Genomic DNA, 21,197 nt, shown 5'->3' on the forward strand with positions numbered 1-21,197 from the left:
CCGAGGGCCGAGGGCTGAGGGGAAGGGGTCTCCTGCTCTGACCCTGCACGCCCAGGCACGCACGTACACACACACACCACTGACACCGCACACACTCACCCCAGACATACACTAACACCACCCGCCGACACCACATATACACATACACACACGCACACCCCCACACACACACCACAAATGTACACACACATCTCCCACCGTCACCACATACACACAGACACAGCACCCACTGGCAGGACACACACATCACAGGCACGCACACACACAGCCACTGCTCCGACACCACACACTCACTGCCTCGTGCGCACACCGTAGATGTACACACACGTACAGACACCACCCATTGATACCAGACCCTCACCCCCCCACGCACCACAGAGCTACACACGCAGACACCAGACACCACACATCCACCCATACACATGTAGCACCCGCCAGACACACACAGAGACACCACCCACTCACCCGTACACACCCCTCCACTCACCCACCCACACAGGGACTTACTGACACCACCTGCTGATACACACACACCCCCACACACCTCCACATGCCGTATCTGTACACATACTGCTACCCCAGCACACTCACACACTGTGGACACATGTATCACACACAGCTGCACAGCCCCCCACACACCACACGCATCATACACACCACACGTATACCCCGCATGTACTGTACATGCACCACAGACACACACATCACACAGAGACCCCCCAGCACATACCACACTCACATACTGTGCACGTATATACCACACACATACACACTGCACCACACACACCCACGCCTACACACACACACTCCATGTAAGCTGTTGGGTCCCGGGTCAAGTAGTTGATCTTTTTTACTTTACCCACCCGCCGGAGCAGGTTGCAGGACCCTTGATATGTTGTTCAAGCCATTTTTTTTTCCTTTTTTGAGGATTAAAAAATTAAACTCCCATGAGGATAATTGGAAGATGGGAGAGTCTATAGGAAACCCCACGACCACAAGCCTGCTAACTCGTGATTATGGCTGTAGGAAGCACAGGCAGCTGACACAGAGAAGGTGCTTTTCCTGCCCCCGCCCCCAAGCCTAGGCCTCACCTGGCACAGTTGACCTCTGAGCTCATCCCTCCCAGCTCCCCGCAGATGTCAGACACCCTTCCCCCCGGTGATGACACTGGCTTCTCCGTTACATCTGCACGGGCTGCACTCTCAGGTCTCCAGAGACCACCGACTCTTCTCAGATTAGCTCCCTCCTCTTTGTCCATCCCTCCTGTAATCACTACCAGGCCATCCCCCAGGTGTGTGAACCTGCGTGGACCCACGTGCCCCCCCCCCCAAGGGGGCTCTCCCTGCCTGGTGGGCGGGCATGGTGGTCAGACATGGCCCTGGATGGCTCTGGCCGTGCCCCTCACGGGTCATGCAGAGGCTCCACGTTTCATTGGCAACGGATGTCACCAAAAGGCCCGTAGTTTCCTCCTTCCGGGAAGTTCTGGAGATGTGTCACTTTCGGTTACCTGGGAGTGGTCTGACCTAATGTGGCCTTGGCCTAGGCAAGCCTGGGCATCAGTGAGGCCACCCTCAGGTTACCTTTCCCCGTGAAGGTGCAAGGGTTCCTCTAGGGCATGTGTGGGTGCAGATGGCCTCGGACTCCAAGCCCGCACGGTAAGAGCAGATGCAGTGGGCCTGGTCACCGTCCCGGGCAGTGTCCTGTCCCCTCCGTAGCAGACCTCCTCTCCCCACTGGCCACCTTGAGGGATGAGGCCACGGCACGGCTCGTTCAGAGAGGGCCCGCGGGGACCGTGGGTGTGCGTGCGGCGGAACCTGCCCTTCGTCCTGTGTTGTGAGGTTGATGCAGGTTTCCTGCCAGCACTTCCTCGGCTGTTGGAGACGGGCCACACATGGCTGCCACGAGAGGGGTCAGGAAACCCCCGTCTGTTAGGTACCCCCCTCAGGAAGGCAGCCCACGAACACTGCACCCAGCTGGCCACACTCAGTGAGCTGAGCCCTTCACAAGAGCCGGGGCCACCGTGGAAGGACAAGGCCTCGGTGTTCAGAACAGCCTTTAGCTCCTGGACCGTCCCATCCCAGGCAGGCAGGATTCCGTGTGCCCACCAGCCTGCTCTGTCCACACGCCCTGACGTGACCGAGGGGAGTAGCTCCCGGGGACTCAGCGGAGCCTGTGTCTGAAAGTGTCCCCGGGGCCCTGGTGGTACAGCTTACAGCAAGGAGGGCTCCTTTTGCCTGTAAGAGTAACTTACTAGAAAACGGGTACATTTAGGGCACAGAGCAGCGGGCACCGAGCCAGAAGGATGGACAGAGAACCAGGAGGAAATATGCAGGCTGGTCACACAGCCGTGATTAGAGCTCCTGGGGACAAAGCAAAGGAAGGAGGCATTTCCTTTTCAAATGCCCAGGGAACTGTCCCCCTGAGAATCCCAGTAAGTAGCAGCGGTGCCAGCAGGCATCTTTATGGATTTTCTTGTAGTATTTCACCCTTGAACCCGATTCTGACTGTTGACCTCTGATAAATAGGTATCCTCAGTTTAACGCTGCAGGAGGCCTACTAGGTTTTATCAGGAAAGGATGTTGAATTTTGTCAGCTGCCTTTTTGGCATCTCCCTTGGCCTTTTGTGCGTATGTGTTTGAGGCAATTGATAAATTTTTAATTTTGTGATAGTTTTGGATCACAGGAAAGTTAGAGGAATATTAGCTAGCTGCCACACACCCCACACCCAGCCCGCTACCCTCATCATTAACACGACTGTGGCATGTTTGATGTTTGTCACAGCTCACGAGCGATGTTGACACGTTATTACCGTCTGAAGTCCACGCTTTATTCCAGTTTCCTTACCTTTTACCCGATATTCTCTTTCCATCCCAGGATCCCACCCAGGATACACCATTGCCTTTAGTCGTCCTGTCTCCTTAGGCTCCTCTTGGCTGTGACAGTTTCTCAGACTTCCTTACTTTTCAATGACCTTAACAATTTTGAGGCAGACCGGTCAGGTATTTTATACAAAGTCCTTCAGTTTTAGTTTTTCTAATGTTCTTCTCAGAGTTAGATTGGGGTCACAGGTCATCGGGAGGAAGACCGCAGAGGTCGAGTGCCGCCTGCAACACATCGTGTCAGGGGTAAGGCTGTGAACCTTGCACATGGCTGGTGTTGACCTTGATCACTTCCCTGAGGCAGCGTTTGTCTAGTTTCTCCACCAAAAAGTTGCTCTTCCCTCACTCCTTCCCATACTTGACTCTGAAGGGGGTCACTGGCTAGCCCACACTTACGGAGTGGGGACTTATGTGCTTTCTGCTTGGTGAGGAGTATGTGTATACACTCTTCGTGATTCTTCTGTATAGGGGATTCATCTCTTCTTCCCCATTCATGTTTTTCTTTCCTTTTTTAAAAAAGACTTTAGTTATTTATTTATTCATGAGAGAGAGGCAGAGGGAGAAGCAGGCTCCCTGCAGGGAGCCCGGTGTGGGACTCGATCCCAGGACCCTGTGATCATGACCTGAGCCGAAGGCAGGTGCTCAACCACTGAGTCACCCAGGCGCCCCCCATTCATCTCTTTCTTCAATCACTTATATACTTATATGGAGTAGTAGATGCTTACTTTATACTTTGAGTTATAATCCACTATTATTTATTTTCTTGCTTATGTCATTCTAGCTTTGGGCACTGGGGGCTCTTTCTTTTGGCTCCTGTGTCCCTCTGACATCATCTGCCCCCGGTCATCTTGCTTCTTGAGCACTGCCTTGCTCTATGGCACTGCAAGATGCCTTGGGCTCATTTTGTTATGTACCCCACTCCAGCCCCAGAATGAGCCATTTCTCCAAGGAGCCCAGGTTCCTCTTATCAGAACATGACATTAGATACCAAGATCGGGCCCAAGGCGTACCTTAGATGAATTTTACGCAGAGACTTCCTGGTGTGGAGCTAGTGTGGCATCCCTGGCACATACCCCACGTCATCAGGGTGGATTCCTGCCGTAATAAGCTGCGGGACTGAAACGGGGAGGCAGTTTACAGAAGTGGTGAGAGCGTGGTCCCTAGGACACTGGTGTGTCCTGGGTCTGAGTACCAGTGCTGCCACTCACTGGGAAAAGGACAATCGTAGCACCTCATAGGGTGGTTAGGAGGTTTCAGCGAACCAGCATATGGACAGTATACAGACTGGCAGCAGCATGTTGTTACTTTTTTACTAGCATTTTGTAAAGATTCAAAATAGGGGATTGAGCGGTATGTTTTTTTAAACTCCTTTTGCCATGTTTTGAGATCAGCGTTTTTGAGATTGTGATTTGGGAAGTTCTCCACATTTTTCTGTTTTCTAGAACAGTTTAGAAAGCAGAGGAATTTTGCAGCTGATGGAGCTAGAGGGTATTATGCTAAGCAAAACAAGTCAGTCTGAGAAAGACAAATGCCATATGATCTCATTCATATGTGGAATTTAAGAAACAAAACGAACGAGCAAAGGAGGAAAAAAAAAGTCAAACCAAGGAACAGACTCTTAACTATAGAGAACAAGCTGATGGTGACCAGAGGGGAGAGGGCGGGGGGCTGGGGGATTTAGGGAATGAGGGTTAAGGAGGACATTTGTTATGACGAGCACTGGCTCATGTATAGGATTGTCGAGTCACTATACCGTGCACCTGAAATTAATATAACACCGGATATTATCTATACTGGAATTATAATTAAAAACCTAGTTAAAAAAAAAAAAGAAAGAGCAGAGAGGCTTGTCTGTTCCTTGAACATTGAAAGAAGTCCTATAATCCTGTCAGAACTTACCATTTCTTTGGCGGAGAATTTCTCAGATAATTTTTCAGGTTTTCCTAAGGGATTGTTTCAGCCTGACTTTATCCTTTATCCCTCTTAAAGTCAATATACTACATTTTCCTGGAAGGGTTTTTTTTTTATCATTTTCTTTCTTTTTAAAAATTGAAGTATCGCCAAAATATAATGTTAAATTCGTCCTTGGAAGAATTTTGAACTTACTAGAACCCAGTTACTTTCTTCTTTTAAATCTGAAAAAAAAAAAAAAAAAAACCTGTCCTCCGTGTCTGTAGTTGTGCTTCCTTTCCCATTCTTGCCTCTATGTCTGCTCTTTCCATATGGAGGAGCTTTGCCAGAATCTTAGCCATTTTGATCTTTTCATACACTCAGCGTGTAATTGTCAGCTCCACTGCTGGTCTAACTCCCAGAGCCCCAGTTTTATGACTCATTCCTTTCTCTTCCCTTCCTGACCTGCTTTGGACAGCCATCTTTTAACTTGGTCAATTGCAACTTAGTTAGCTTTTTTTTTTTTCTCCGCCTTCCTTTCTCATGGAGTAATAATGAATTTTGGCTCATGTATTTTTGAATGCTGCCTTTCCCATGTCCTAAGAAGTTGTGGTTATTTGCTCTTTGACCTAAGTAATAAACTAAGAACAATTCTTCTAATTTCCAGATAGATGTGGTTAGTTAATTTCCTTGGTTAATCTTTGGCCTTTAGTTTCCACAGAGGACCACACGATTCAAGTGGTGAGACTTAGAGTAGTTAGACAATGTCTGTATAAATTTCATTTTTCTTAGTTTGGAGATGTTTCTTTGTGGCCTATTGAGAAACATTTTTGTCAGGATTTCATGGAATAAAGTGAAACATTAAACATTTATTGGAAAATTTAAAATTTTTATTTGTATTTTTTAAAATTTTTATTTTTAGGGTACATACTTTGCTGTACCTTAGATCAGGTTTCTTGTCTCATTCCAGTCTTCTGCCTCCTTGGCTATTTTTTGTACATTTTCTCTAGGATGAAAAGAGGCAGTTTTATGAATTCTGCTTTGCAGTTCTCAGATTTTTGTTTTACTCATTTTCATACCAGGTTGCTTGAGGGTTGTAGGTTGATGATTGTTACATTTTTTTTTTTTATTGAGTATTTTACCTTTTTACAGCTTACAGGAACCCCTTTTGACCTAATTAATGCTTTCGGTCTTGAATCCAACTTGCTCTGCTACTGATTTTGCTATTAAATGTTTTCTTACTTCTCATCTTCCTGGTGTATCTTTGCTTACTCCTGGCTTCTGACTTTGTTCTTTAGCTGTAGTTTACCTGTTCCAAAGGCAGGGCCCCTGAGCGTTAGGAGAGCCATTGCACCTGTCGTGATGACCAGAACCTTCGCCCTCTGATGCGCTGCCTCATCTGGTGCTTCCTGGCTTCGGTACCACCTTCCTGGCTCTTAAATTTTTTTTTCTGTCATTCTGGAAAGTTGGTGAAGTTTCCTATGTTCAAGGGTTAGTTTCCTATGTTCGAGGGTACTTTTGGTGTAGAATTACTTTTAAACTAAGAAGAAAAGGTCTGTATTTCTCTTGTGGTCTCTACCTCTGTGAGAAAGTTAAACAACATGGATTCCTCACTTTGAAAAATGAGAAACTCAGCATGGTTTTTACTTTTTACCTCCCCCCTGCCCCCTCCTCCAGTTTCTTACCGTCGAACTTCTCTTTTCGGTCAGTTATTTCCAACGTTTGTGTTACTGTATAATCTTTTTCCTAACGGTTCAGAATAAGCGCTGTCCTACTGAGTCCAGCGCGGCCCCTGTTTTGTGCCACGTGTGCCCTTTCCTTGAGTGCTTTTACTTTGGCCTTGTGCACGGGGACGTTTTCCTGTGGCCTCCTCTGTGAAGGAGGGTTTCACTGGGTATTGGATCTTTGTTCCATGAAACCCATTCCCTCCACGGTTGCCAGAGATCTTTGGCAGATCATCCTCTTTCTCCTTTCTAGGGAACTTTTATATTTTCTCACCTTGATGCTTTATAGGAGTCTGTCTTTATTTTTGAGAGTGACAGTACTGCCTGAGGATGGGTGCCGTCTTCTTGGCGCTGACCTGGGCTTCAGCCGACCTGAGGGAGTCAGGATCCCACCAGCCTTGCCAGCTGGGTTGGAGGCCCCGGTGAAGGCAGCCCTTTGAGAAGAGCTGTGAGCCCCCTGTGTTGGCGTGCGGTTCTTCAGCCAGTAGTGCAGAGGTTGGGGGGAACAGAGGACTGCACAATTCAAGTGGTGAGACTTAGACCAGATGTCCTGTGACTTAGGCCAGTGAAGAGTAGAGCAAAGAAGCTGTCCTGCCTTTCACACAGTCCAGAGGAGGGGAAGGAGGACATCACCTGTCGACTTTGATCCAGGTGACAGGTCCGTGATGTCAGCAACAGCACTGTGGAGTCAGGAACAGCTTGGCCACCAGCGAGGCTGGTCTGTCTGTGGAGGACGGGCCAGCAGCTGTGGCCATTTGCACACCCAAGTGGGAGTGCCACACCTCTGTGTCTCCTATTATCTCACTGGTTACTCCCCAGGGGCAAGCATTTATCCCCCAGCGTCATGTTATCTGAGACCTATGATATCATTTATATTATTCACTCCCCGGTCTCTCCGTGACTTTCTCCTCAATTACAGAGGCTAAAGGGGTGACCCACTGGGGGCCAGAAGCTATGCAGACAGGCCTGGAGTTGTCCCTATGAGCTCCCAAGATGGCCCAGGATGTTCTTTAACCTGAACAGTGAAAACTTTCTTTACTTCAGGACCTTGCTTTTAAATTCCTGTTGTGCATGTATCAGGTCCCTGGACGCCTCCTCTGGCCCTATCTTTTCTCTCATTTTTTTTTTTTTCTCTCTCATTAATTCCTACTTCTGCACCAGTGGGAAGTTCTCAGGCTTCTCTTCCCATTCACTTATGGTAACCCGTGTACACTGGCTCTGCTCACTCATTACACTGGGTTTATAACTTGGCCACCGCGACTTTGGTCTGGACGGCCCCTTCCCGCTTGCGCCCGTTCTCTATCCATGCCTGCCGGCTCTTGCTCTTCAGATGTGCTGCCTCATGGATCCCATGAAAACACAGGCTGCAGACCTCCGTTCCTCCCGTTTCCCGCAGGGAGACCTGCTCTGGCTCCTACACAGCTGCCTGCGAGCTGTCTGACCCCAGATATGGGGCGCTATTGAAGGAAGGGGGAGGAAAGTTTGGGTTGCCTGTGGATTTGCTGTGCAAGGTGAGCCACCAGGAACTGAGCAGAGGGTTGAGCCACGTCGTGGGGTGTGGCAGCGCTGAGCCTTCTCTTGATGGCAGTAAGAAACACCTTCCCTGCAGTGGGCCATTGCCTGCATTGGCTTTGGCCATACCCCATTAGCTATTAGATGGCCTGCCTCCCCCCGGGACCCCTGCCTGCTGCTCCTATGGGCTTCTAGAAGCTTCTGTCAGGTTAGAGTCTTGATGGGGGGACCCCCAGTGTCCCACCTTCTCACGCCCCAGGAGGAATTTTCTAGCAAGACAAAGGCTAGAGTCTGTAATCTAGTAGTCTCTGGGCTAGACGCCTAGTACACAGGCAGCTTTCGTTTGGCTCAGAGTCGGGTTTTCTTGGTTTGTTTTGAGTCAATAATGGAAAATCAAGAGACTTTTCTGGCTTTTCCTAGAAATTGAAATACATGGTAAGCTTGGGCTGGAATTCCTAGGGAGCAGCAACCCAGTTGGAGCTCAGCGGCTGCAGGCACACGCCACAGGCCCCACCCCTCCCCGTCACCTCCCCAGCACCAGGCCGACCCTTTCCATCACCCCTTTACGTTGCTTTCAGGCCGCAGCTGCTTTCACAGTCGAGAAGGGTTTCTCATACCAACGTCTCTATCAAACGAAGGAAAAATAAGATAGTCAAAGGGTCATGTATTTTAAGAAAAATGGGAGAGCTATGGGGGAAAAAGAAAGGCTGCTTCTCAGGTTTCATGTGTAAATTTCTGGTCGGCCTCACTGGTTAACAATTCACCTGCCAGGTGCCCCCCCCCCCCCCCGGCCACACCCCCACCCCGGAAGAGCCTTTCCCTTTACCTGAACCCCCCCCCCCGCCCCCCGCAGCCAACAGGAGGGAGGGGTGGGGGTATAGCCTGTGGCCAGTATCCATCCAGGAGGGGAACCAGTTCTGACCCAGAGCACCACCCCGAGTCCCAGGAGCACCCAGCGCACAGCTGTCCTGTAGGAGCCATTGTCAGGCTTCAGCACCCAGGGCAGGCAGACAGTTATGATTTTGCAGCGAGGTTTGGTACTGGTCTTTAGAAAATTCTCATCCACCTATTACATTCTGGTGCAGAAAGAGGCTCCCTGTGGGAGCAATTATTCTGGGCTGGGAGTTTCCCCCTCCTAACTCAGAATTCTGTAGATGTCACAAAGGGTTTAATCCAGGAACTCAGAACGCCCGCTTCCCTACCTGCCAGCAGGCACGTCTGCTCGTGAAACCCGGAGGTAGTTTTCGATGAAACCACAGAGCGGGGCTCTCCGCTTCGAGGCCCCCAACAACAGGCTCTGGGCACCAGGTCCTCTGTGGAGCCAGGCTCATGTCCCCCACACGCCCCCCAGAGCAGGACAAGGAAAAGCATGGGGTCGGGGTGGCCGGTCAGAGGGCCTGGGCCAGCCCTGCCCCGCTCAGCTGCTGCGCACCTGCAGCTCTCCCCGACGCGGACTCTCCGCACACGGTGCTGGGGGGTCAGGAGAGGTGAGGGTGTCTGCGAGGCAGCCTGTTGATGGCTGGTGGTGGTGACAGGCCGAGGCCAGGGGTCTGGGCAAGCGTGTTGTCACTGTGGAGCACCCCGGGTTCCTCGTGGGCCTCTGGCGCTGCCGTGCTCCACGGTCTCCTCCTGTGCTCTGCTTCCCTGAGCAGAATGAGATGACGGCCGCTGCCCTTGGGCGAGACCCTGGCCGCGAAGGCTGGCTTCTCCGGGCTCCGGCACCGCTGCTCACAGACCCAGCCGGCGCGGTCACGTTTATTCCACGGTTTCATTAGAGAAGCCGGTGCCACAGCAGCGCAGCACATGTGCCCACACCACCCTGTCCCCTCTACTTCTGCCTCGTGCTTTCCCCTGGGGCCACCCTCCGTGCTTGTGCCACGCACACCCACCAGCCCAATGGATTACACTGGTGACAGCCCATGGGCTCCTCTCGTTTGTGAGTGGCGGTTGCCGACCGTCTGTGTCTTCCTGACCTGCAGGAACAGCACCGTGGGCTGCTTAGGCAGGCCTCGCAGGCGTCCCGGCAAGGGCCAAGTGCGCCGTACCCAGCCCTCCAGCCAGGGGTGCCTGGGGCTTGTCGGTGGAGGGCCCTGCCCATCCAGCCCCCTTGCACCGCAGGTGCCCGGTGGTGTGAGGGTCAGAGCCTGGCTTCACTTTGTCTTTGCTGCACCCCGGCTCTTCCTGGAGCCCAGGTGGTGGCTGTGGAGCTGGGCAACCCTGGGTGGGGGAGGCAGGTATCGGCAGGGCCTTTCCATCTTGGGAGCCCTTTGAGGGACAGCGGTTCCTTGGGAAAGAGGTTCCTAGATGCACAGTTTGGAAATGGGGCGCCTCCTTGCTCCCACTAGCCCCAGCCAGCTGGCGAATCCCTGGGGCCCTTGGTGACATTCTGCTCAGGGGCTCGGCTGAGGAAAGGGCAGCTGGTGCTGGCAGAAGCTGGACGAGTGTCCCTCTCCCTGGGTGAAAAGACACCGGAGAGCATCCTGGCGAGTCTGGGGCCTGGCTGCCAGCGTGACCCGTGCAACATGAGTGTGGTTGGCGCCTTCCCCTCCAGCGCGGGCTTATTCAGAACCAGCTGTACACAGTCCATATATTTTCAGCTTGAGCTGGAGTCTTTGAATCATTTATCTTGGCAGCTCTTCTTGAAACTGGAGAAAGGTGCAAATTCATCTAGGTGCTGAGGAAGGAGCCTGGAAGAAAAAAGCGTCTGGTGGCTGCCGTGATGGGTGGCATGCCTAGAGATAGTGCTGGTGGCTCAGAGATCAAACAGCTGAGAAATGGTTTCCCAGGAAGAACTCAGGGAATTCTAAGTAGGTAATGAGTAGTGACTTTCTTTTGATTTACGGCAAGACTTGGCAATCAATCCATAATGCTTTGAAGAGGCAAGAAATGAATCTCCGAGAGGCTGCCGTCTGTATGCTTCGGACTGGCAGTCCTTCTTCGTGGGGGTGGGGAGCCGGGACCCCAGCCCGGGGTGGGCCGGTTGGGGGTCCACTTCACTTTTCTGCCCCCCAAATCCTGGCCCCTCGTGGCAAGCAGGCCGTGGCGCTATGGCTGGAGCTGGCTTGAGGGTGGTGTCCTCACGTCCATCCTCTGTCTGGCCTCCTCCTCCGAGCTCTTGGCTTTGACCCTGGTGGTACCCTGGTTCAGCCTTCAGGTCCTGGGTGATTCAAGCCCTGGTGGTTTGTGTCCACAGCCTCCCGCCGTCTGGGGACCCTTCTCATCCCTCTGGCCCCGAGGTGCCTGGTTTACTAGGGCTGCCATAACGAAGTACCGTGGATGGGGGGCTCAAGCATCAGAGATTTATTTTCTCCAAGTCCTAGAGGCTAGAAGTCCAAGGTCAAGGTGTTGGCAGGTTTGATTTCTTCTGAGGCCTCTCTCCTTGGCCAGCAGAAGGCTGCTTCCTGTGTCCTGGCGTGGCCTTGCCCCCGTGCAAGTGTCTTATGTTCGTTCCTCTTCTTACCAGGACGCCAGTCAGATTGGATTAGGCCCCACTAAAGACCTCAGTTTAGGGGATCCCTGGGTGGCGCAGCGGTTTAGCGCTTGCCTTTGGCCCAGGGCACGATCCTGGAGACCCAGGATCGAATCCCACGTCGGGCTCCCGGTGCATGGAGCCTGCTTCTCCCTCTGCCTATGTCTCTGCCTCTCTCTCTCTCTCTCTCTCTCTGTGATGTGATTATCATAAATAAATAAAAATTAAAAAAAATAAATAAATGGCTGAATAATATTCTATAAAAAAAAAAAAAAAAAAAAAGACCTCAGTTTAACTTAGCCCTTTAAAGGCCCATCTCCCAGTATGGTCACTCTGACATTGCGGGGTTAGGACGTCAGCCTGTGAGGACTGGGGGGACATCGCTCAGCCTGTAACCGCCTTTGCTCTGGAGAAATCAGGCCTGGTTTCCTGTCTGCTGCTTCACTAGGTGACTCAGCAGTGCCCACGTTCAGAAGGGCTCAGGCTGGCCCAGGGGGGCTGGCCCAGGGGGGCTGGCGCTGGGGGGCTGGCCAAGGTCCCAGCCAACATTCCGGGGCGGGGGGGGGGGGGGGAGACAGACAAGCAGGAGAATTACAGGTGGTGATAAGTTGGAGTCCTGGGAAGAGCGAGGAGCTGCCATGGCCCAGCATGACCCTCAGGCTGAGGCTGAGGGGGGCAAGGAGCCAGCTGGCACTTGCCACATGGTGACAGGGCACAGTGGGTGGGGCCCAGCAGGTAAGAGGAGAGCTAGTGGCAGGACCGGGCCTCCAAGATGCCCCTCAGAGGTTTCTGTGAGTGGGGAGGGAGCTGGGAGTTGAGGCTGTGCCTTTGGGTGGTGAGTAGACAGTGGTGGCTGCAGAAGGGCCAGGCTGGGCCGGAGGCTTTGGGAGGAGAGGGCGGGTGGAAGGTGGGTTTGGAGCTGGAGCAGAGGACTCAGTAGTGGATCAGACATTGCGGTGAGGGGTGAGGAAGGATCCTGGGGGGTGAGTCCCCCACTTCTCGCTTGGCCGCCTGGTGGTGTTGGGTCACACCACGCAGGCCAAGTTTTCCTCCCACTGAGCTGCGTTGTCTGGTCCCTGTCCTGCCTCCCGTCAGTGCATTTCCTGCCTGAAGTGGGAGAGGCCCTGCCCTCGGGCTGTGCTTTCATGAGGTTTGGGAATTTGGACGGAGAGATCCCCAGGGCCTGGCGCTGCACTTTCAGCTGGGGCCAGGCTGTGTTTCATGCCCCAGCCTCCAGTGAGTGTGTGTGTTTGTGTGTGGTGAGCACACCCAGCTGAGCACGCACCCCACTCTGCTTGCTGGGGTCACAGCTGCGTGTGTGTGTGTGTGTGTGTGTGTGTGTGTGTGTGTACACACAGGCCTGGCCCTTATAGGTCCCCTTAGGCCCTGGGCAAGAAGCAGAGGAACCAGGGCAGGAGGTGAGCAGGTCTTATGACAACACTGGGACAGGTCTCCCAGGGACAGGGTACAACCCTGGGGTCTTAGAAATGACACGGGCGGACAGTGGTTTCCAGAAAGGATATGCGGAGGCCTGAGAAATTCTTGAGCCAGCATGTAAGACGTGAAACCTGTGAGGCCAGGGCAAGCCCCCCGAGTCAGACCCCTTCTCTTGCAGCCAGCCTTTGGCCAGATGTCCTGAGCCCACCGGGTGGCCCTGCTCCCGTGGAGCGTGGTTCTAGGGGAGCCCAGCGGTGGTGGTAGCCACAGCGCCATGGGCATTTCCTGAGGACTGCCCGCACACCAGCCCAGGCTGGGCCCTTGCCCCTCTGTGATCAGATGAGGGTACGGCCCATTTCGTCCTCACGGTCACCTTCTGAGTGTAGGGACGATGGTTGGTCCCTTCTCTAGGCCGGGAAAGTGAAGAACCAGGAGGCTAAGTGACTTGACAGTTATCACTGTACCGCAAAGGCCCAGTTGTCTTGTGGGGAGTGCTCTATATAAGTTACAGAGGACAAATAGCGTTGATGTTATGAATTCTGATGATGTATAAGCTAATTTGTCAGAATCGGGCAGTATCTGGCCAACTCTAGGTAGGGAAGAAGTTTCTGCCTCCTGGAGTGGAAGGAGCATGCCTAAGCAGGGGCAGGACCACCGCCTCCTGGTTCAGGGTCAGCCTCAGCCAGAAAGCCCAGGAGCCATCACCTGAGAGCCAGGGGATGGCCTCTGGAGGTTGCTGCAGCCTCTAGAACTGTGTGGCCCTTCAGAGATAACAGGGACTGGGCACGGGGAGAGGTGGGGTAGAGAGGGGACCGGGCATGGAGGGGTGGATGGAGGTCACCAGCAGGGACGGACAGTGTCGCAGGAGCCCGGGCCCAGCAGGTTGCAGGCTGGAGTCAGGGTGTTGGGAGAACAAGCTGTGCCCCAGGGCCTAGGGCGGCCTGGCCCAGAGCAGGTGTTCCCGAGGAAGAGAAGGAGCGGGGCTGGTTCCTCCTCTGGTGGTGGGGAAGGACGACTCCTCGCTCAACCCCTGGAGGATTCAGCATCCACCTGATGGGGGCCGAAGTCATGCGCATCAGAGCAAGGTCGCAGCCCCCCCAAACCTCACCCTGGGCTGTGCGCCCTTCCAGGCGGCCTCCCTTCCTGTGGATGTGGTCACCGGCCCTGGTGAGCCCGACGGCCCAGTGGTTATCAAGGAATCGGCTCGGCGCCCCTGCACTGGCAGATAAGGAGCGCGTGTTGGTGTTGCAACGCTGTGTGGCAATCGCTCCCAGGTGGTCCCAGGGCCAGACCAAGGCCAGCCTCACCAGAGAGGTGGTAAAGGGCAGGGCGGTCTTGCAGGCAGACTGAGATGCCGTCTCAGGAGGCCTGAGAAAGCCAGAGCAGATCTCTCTGGGCTTGATGGAGCCGGCATAAACTAGGCTCACTGTGCCTACGGGACCAGGAGTCTCCAGAGTCATTGCCAGATGTAGTAGGGGTGGCCGGGACTTGCTAGGAAGCACACGTGGGGTTGTCCGTTGCAGGGAGCTCTGAGTTGACCGTTCAGAGGGCTTGCCCACAGTACAGCAGAAGCTCTCTTGACCCTGTCACAGCCCTTGGCCTGGCAGGCTGCCACGTGCGCCACGCCGCCCCCCTCACTGCCGGTCCTTGGCAAGCAGGCCGCCTGTGGGCTGGCAGTGTTGGCTTATTCCCAGCCTGCTGTGCCAGTTCTTTGGATGATACACATTTATGGGGTAACTACAGGTGCCAGGCACTGTTCTAGGAGCAGGGAGAAGGAACAGAGGAGTCCTTGTCTGTGGAGCTAGAGGGGAGATGTACTTAAATAAGTAAACTGTGCGGCATCTCCGGTGGTAGCAAATACTAGGGGGAGAAAGTAAAACCAGGAGAGATAACAGAGGGAGTCCTGGGCATGATCTGCAGTTTTGAAGAGGGTGGCTTTGAAGGCCTTGCAAAGAGGTTGAATGAGCCCCAGAGGTTCTGGGGGGCTGAGCCCTGGGGTGTCAGGAGAGGAACTGCAGGAGAGGCCCGAGGGGCAGAGAAGAGGGGCCGGGGCTGGGTGTGGAGCAGAGGAGGGACTTGGCCTGGTAGGCGGTGAGACCTGGCTGCAGGGGGGCCGATGAGGAGGCCCTGAGTCGGGGAGAGGGGTAAAGGGGGGGCCAACTGGTGCCAGGGGGTCAGAATGTGGGAGGTGAGAACAGGTGAGCTCTGGGCATATCTTAGGCCAGGCCTGGTGAACCGGAGGCCCCACAGTTATCAGGGAATCCGCTCCAGACCCGGTGGAGCCAGCAGCGTTTGCTGGCAGATCAAGGGTGACTCCAGGGTTTTTGACTTGAGCACCTGGAAGGCTGGAGTTGCTACTCAGCAAGGTGGGGAAGACCGAAGGGTCCGACCACCTGCGCCTGGGGAAGGTGAGGCAGCAGAGGGAAGGACAGAGGGGCGGGGTGGGGGGCAAGGTCCATTTCCAGCCAGGGTCACCCGGCCGGGGACAGGGCCCAGTGGATGTCGTTTAGAGTCGTTATAAAGGGACCATCGCTATGCCTGACGAAAAGCCAACATAAAATCATTAAGGACATTTCTTGGAACCTCATCTTGTAAAATTTGGCATTTGCTCCGGGGAGTTGAGGGACGGATTCATCAAAGCCGGAGAGTGGCCGCACCTCAGAGGACGCGATGTGATTTATGATTTAGGCCCAGGGCCGGCTGCCGGTCGGGGGCGCCAGCCACCCTGCCCGAGGCTGCTGGTGGGCTCTGGGACAGCAGACAGCTGGGGAACCAGCTCTCTGGAGTGGCCATGTCCGGCCCAGGTCCCTTTGACCTGGGGCATGTTCTTCGCAGAGGAGGCTCCCAGGAAGCTAAAACCGTTGGCTGGGGTCCTGCAGCCGACCCAGCTGCTCAGGGAGGCCCAGTAGGCGCCCCAGCCTGCCCGTGCCTGGCCCCCAGGCCTTTGTGCGGGCCCCGCTTTGCCTGGGTTTGGCCCCTCGGGGAGAGGATTTGGGGGTCTGGTGCTGCTCCCCGTCCTGGCAAAGGTCGCCCAGCCCAGGGAGGTGCGGGGCCAGGAAGTGCAGGCCCCAGGTGTGGCCTCTGTGGGCTCTGGGTGCATGTGAGACATGCCAGTTATGGGGGCCCCGGCCATCGCATACTCCCCCCGCCGAGGCCATGACCAGACTGGAGCAGCCCCTCAAACCTCCACTCCAGGGCCCAAGGGCACACACGTCTGTATTCCTGCGAGGAAAACCATGCCACTGGCTTGTCCAGGAGGACAGATCCCCTTCTCCTGGGAAGCATTCCGCCTGTTTACTGTTAAAGGACGGGGAGAGGCCACCCTTCAGTCCCCAGGAGCTGCCGTTAGCTGAGGCTCCACAGTTCTGCTCCGAGGAGAGCAACCAGTCCGGGAAGAACATTCTCCTCCAGGACGGCTGCCCTGCTGGGGCCGGGCTGTCAGGGTGGTCGTGCCCTTGCACGTTAGAGGCTAAAGTGCCCTGCAGGTTCCATTTTTCTGACAACCCACAAAGTCAGACCAGTCTGGCCCAAGACAGGAAGCAGCCGGCTCTGTTGGTTGGGGCTCTGAGCCAGGGCACGATTGTAAGACGGGCACTGTTTCTCCTGCCCAACAGGCACAGCGTTGGGGTGCAGCGTCCCTGCCGCTGGGACGATTCTCCAGGGCCAGGGAGCACATGGGTCTGCGTACCCGGTGCTCAGCTGAGTGTCTGTGCCAGAAACCCGGTGCCCGGGGGCCACCCTCTGAGGTTCCACCCAGTTCCTCAGTGCCTCCTGGAGTCTCGCTGGTCCGTGATGTGCTTGGGGCTAACATCTGGGCAGTGAGTGGTCCAGCCAGCAGGACTTGGAGGATCACCCACTACGTCAGTGCACTTCCATCCTCATATTTCACGCCAAGAGGCATCACTGCGTTCTTCCTCCTGCATTTCTCTGCCCCTTTCATTAGCTGAGGTGGGACTTGGTTGTCTGGGGGAGAGCCTGGGTACCAGACTCCTGTCTTACCGAGGGTTTGGAACCATGATGAGGCGACGTGGCAGGAAATGGCGAGGGACACCCAGGAGACAGGCCTGCTCTCTGCATTGTCCTCGTGCCTCCAGAAACCACCGTCCACGACCCCCTTGACATCCCCCCGCCCCCACCGCCCGTGTCTCTGCTTGCTCACCTGTAGCGGGCAGTTTGGTTGGATTTATTCCGATGGGCTCTATGCACTTAGCAGTTGAGAAAGAGATTTGTCATTTTGCTATACGGCATCACACACGCCGTGACCTAAACGACTGTGACAACGAAGAGTTCAACCACAGTGTAAAATTTCAGCGTTATTTATGACGCCGAGAGGTCCGGTGCCTGCAGTGTCTCCTTAATCCAGGCTAAATCTGGAGCCCTGTCTCCCAGGCCTGCCGTGCGTCTCCAGTGGCTATTAATAAGTGCTCCTCCAGGCGCCCGGTTTGCTGACAAAAAAAAAAAAAAAAAAAAATCCATCTGAAGGTTTTGCATCTCACGTGGCTGTTAAAAATTGATGTTTCTTTATTGATGTTAACTGGTTCCTGCCAAATACTTGGGGACAAATAAAAGTGGCTGCACTTGGAGACAAGCAGAGAAGCATTTGTTCCTGAAATTGCTGGCCAATTGATGCTGGTACTTAAACAAGCTATCACTGAAAGGAATCGTGGAAGAAAGAAGTAGCCTGTGCTGAGAAGTTAATGTTCAGAGTGGCTGGGCCACGAGTGGGCGGCAGGAGGGTGTTTTCTTGCCCTCGACTCCCGGGCCACACCCTGGGGATCCCCACTCCCTTGGCTCCCTCTGCAGCCCCCCTCTCTCCCCCTGCCAAGCCCCGGCTGCCTCCTCAGACCCTGCTGCTGTTCTGCTCACATGCCCTGCCCCTCCGGGCCTACGTCCAGATTTCCCACTCGCCCTCGGCCGCAGGCCCCCTCCTCCAGGGAGTCTTCCGGTGAGCTCCGTCCCTGTGGCTGTGCTCTCCCGGCTCGGCACGTGGCTTCTGCTGTGTTCAGCTTCATTCGGGGAATGTCTGTCTCTGTGTGGATTGAGGGCCTCGGGCTGCCCCCGCTCACCCCGCCGTCCGAGCGCCGCATGGCAGGTGCATAGCAGGTGTGTGATGGCATCGCCGGCAGACCTGAGGAATAAGCCCGAGAGCCGGGCGTGACAGGTGGATCTCTCCAGGCGGCGTCCCTTCCTGCCCCCTCCCCACCTGTGCCCACCGAGACGCAGGGCTGGGGCGACAGGCAGGCGCTCCCGGGGACCCAGGCCCAGTTCCGGCCCGCCGCCCTGTGGAGTAATTACTTTAGACCAGCAACAAGTGTGGAAGACCAAGGAGGCAATGCCATTGATTTTTCCATAAAGACGCAATTTGTAGTGAGTGAGAGAGCCTTCCTGGGAACACCTCAGGCATCTTCACGGGCGGCCCCGGGGGGAATGAGGGGAGTCTGCGGCAGCCCAGAGGCCTCCCGGGGACACTGGGCCCGCGGCCACAGCAGGGGCGGGGGTCTCCTCAGCCCTCCACCCGCCGGAGCTCTTGATCGTGTGGAGCAGGAGCATCCTGTCCTGGGCCAGCCCTCAAAGCCAGGCACGGGGATCCCTTCCCTCCCCACCCCCACTGGAGCCCAGATTGTGCCCTGTGCCTTCTCCCCCACCTCCCCTAGGCCAGAGCAGCCCCCTGAAACCAGGCTGGGGCCAGCAAGTCAGGGGGAGCTCTGGGCCGCTTGGACCGCAGGCTCTTCCTCTCCTCCCCCAGATCCCCCCGCCTTTCTTCTTCCTCACTGCTTCCCCTCCACACCTGCCTCCCCCGACGTTTGTTGAAGGAACCGTCAGTGCCAGGCACCAGGCAGGCCTCGGAACGCGGAGAGCCTGGAAAGGACGCCTCTGTGCCACCTGGCCTCAGAGGAGCACGAGCACCTCAGTGTGGGGCTGGAGCCAGAGCCCAAGTGGGGGACGCCATGGGAGTGTGGTGGGGGGGACCACAGCAGTCCTCTGCTTGCAGCCCTTGGAGACTCTGACCCCCAGGACACTTAGGTGACAACATCCAGGCAAAGCACGGTCGGCGTTCCCCATTTCACAGGGGTGGGAGCTGAGGCCAGAGAGGAGCCCTCCCACCAGGGCGCCCTGTGCCCGGAGCTAAAGAAGGGGGTGGGTTCTGGGGGGCCTTTGTCCTCTAGCCAGACCCAGGCCCCAGCTGTTCTTTGTTCTGGGCTGCGGTGCCCTGCCTCCAGACCACCTGTCTGTTCTGGGAGGCTTGGGCAGCAGGAAGTGACAGGGGAGGGTGACCTGGTGAGTCACCCGCCCCAGGGCCTCAGCTTAGCTTCCAGATTCTGTTTTCCATCACATTAATTGCATTTATTATTCATAAACTTCTAAAACTGGCTTCTGGGGCCTCAATTTTCCGAGCCCCCTGGGCTGTCACAGCTGAGGCTCCTCTGTGTCGGGCTCACCAGGGGTCCCCTATGGCTTTGAGTGCGGATCAGACGCTGGCTTAGCCGAGGGCCCTTTGAATTTGGAAATGAAAACAAAGGATCCTCAGCTTGGTGGCTTTACTGGGACAGTCCTGGGAGGCTGGGCCTCTTCTCTCTTCTGCCTGGAAGTGCCGGGTGGACAAGGGAGCCGTCACCTCAACTGCCCGCTTGGCTTCCCCCAGTGCCGGGGGCCGTCTGCCACCCCCTTTGTCCCAGCCCATCCCTGAGCATCCCTGTCCCTCCTGGTGCCGTGGGGCCCCCATCCCGTGGGGGCCCCCACCCGCCCCTTCTCTCCGTGGTCCTTAGATTCCAGTCCTCCACTGGAAGCAGGGAGGACAGGCCCGAGGACAACTGGGCCTCACTCATCACTGGCTGGACGTCGCCCTGCCCTTCTTGGCCCCTTTCTGGCCCTGGCCCTGTGGCCCAGCTCAGCTCAGGAACTCCCAAAGGGCATGACCTTTCCCAGCCACTTCTGGGTGCCCCCCCCTGCCCCCCATGCTGGCCTGGGCAGCTTCCTTCCCTAGCTGAACTGGTTTGTGTTTTTCACTCCCCCTTCCCCGTTCCTGACCGAGTTTTTGCTCCTGCTGAGAGGTCTACTTGCAGAGAGACCAGCTCGGCTCCGGCTCAGAGGGGGCATCAGAAGCCACCTGCCTGCCGCTCTCAGAGATGTGTGATCCTGCCCTGAGGCCAAGGGAGGGCCGTGGGCACTGTTGCCCCACAGGAAAGGTCTGACTTTAGGAGAAGGCTGTTTCTGCCTCCTTTGCCCGACGTGGCCGAGGGAGGCAGGAGGGTCCCAGCAGCTCCCAGGCCTGGCGAGGCGCCCTGATGCCTCACACTCAGGTTCACGCCTCTGCTTCCTGCAGGCATGGGCTTGAAGCTTTCTTCCCTGTCAGGCAAAAAAACAGCAAACATAAAAAACAGACACTGGAACAATCGCTGGAAGACGGCTTGCTGAGCCCTCCATACCCGGCGACCAACAGTTCCACTTGGCACCCAGCGGAAGACGTGCACAAGAACGTTCTGTGCATGGACTGGGGTGCTCTAAAACTGGGGAACCCAAAGCCCCCCGTAGAGATGGGTAAACCGACGACTAGACTGAGTGCCGTTGAGTGGTGTGGACAAATGGGTTGTTGCTGCACGTGAGAACACAGGCGGACGACTAGACTCAAGGGCCTGTGCGGTATTATCCTCCCATGGGTATTATCCTCCCACGTTTCATGAAGCTCTCCGACAGGCAAGCCTGTAGCGATGGGGGAGCAGAGGCCAGGGGGAGAGACGAGGGTGGCACCTGCCAGACTGGAAAGGTTCTGGATCTTGATCAAAGGGATCCGTTCTTGAAACTTCATCAGTCTGGACACCGAACACGTGTGTACTTTACCGTGTATGTTAATATTTCAGCAAATAGGTTTACCCGGCAAGCAAAAAAGCAGACCTACAAAGCAGGGCTACTGCAGTGACAGCCTGGGCAGGACGGCTGCTGTCTCTTAGCACGAGTGATCCTCGAATTTTCCAAATTTATAGGCCTCTTGAGAGCTACAGGCTGACACGGTAAAATGACCATTTGTGTGCTTTCAGAATTATTCTGTTGGCCAGTGACAGAAAGAAAATGAAAAGTTAAATGCAATTTAGGGAAGCACTACCCGGGCTGTCTGTTAAGGCCGGGACCTGAATATCAAGTCTATTAGAAGCAATTATAAAAGGGACCGCGTCTCTTAATGTTTCTCATTTGACGGGAAGGTTTTTTAAATATGGGGCATTAGTTAATAAAAAGTCCCTAGAAGCCTATTGTAATATATTACCTAATTCCTAACAGTTCGTAGTCACT

General features: G+C 55.1%; 1 protein-coding gene and 1 long non-coding RNA gene across 5 annotated transcripts in view; one reads left to right on the forward strand and one right to left on the reverse strand.

Annotated features, from left to right (window-relative positions):
• PEPD (peptidase D) overlaps positions 1 to 21,197 on the forward strand; it is a 109,644-nt gene that overhangs the window by 50,593 nt on the left and 37,854 nt on the right. The window lies entirely within an intron of this gene.
• On the reverse strand, positions 2,834 to 9,148 carry LOC112645565 (uncharacterized). Of its 3 annotated transcripts, XR_007403125.1 has the most exons (6): positions 8,967 to 9,148; positions 8,565 to 8,630; positions 8,250 to 8,421; positions 4,779 to 7,950; positions 3,890 to 3,995; positions 2,834 to 3,385 (listed from the first exon to the last, which is right to left on the reverse strand). It is a non-coding gene; the product is annotated as an uncharacterized LOC112645565 (long non-coding RNA). The 3 variants fall into 3 exon arrangements; XR_007403123.1 differs by having other exon boundaries at positions 4,779 to 8,421; XR_007403128.1 differs by lacking the exon at positions 8,250 to 8,421 and having other exon boundaries at positions 2,835 to 3,385.

Source organism: Canis lupus, chromosome 1 (assembly GCF_003254725.2).
Source record: "Canis lupus dingo isolate Sandy chromosome 1, ASM325472v2, whole genome shotgun sequence".
NCBI classification, from domain to species: Eukaryota; Metazoa; Chordata; class Mammalia; order Carnivora; family Canidae; genus Canis; species Canis lupus.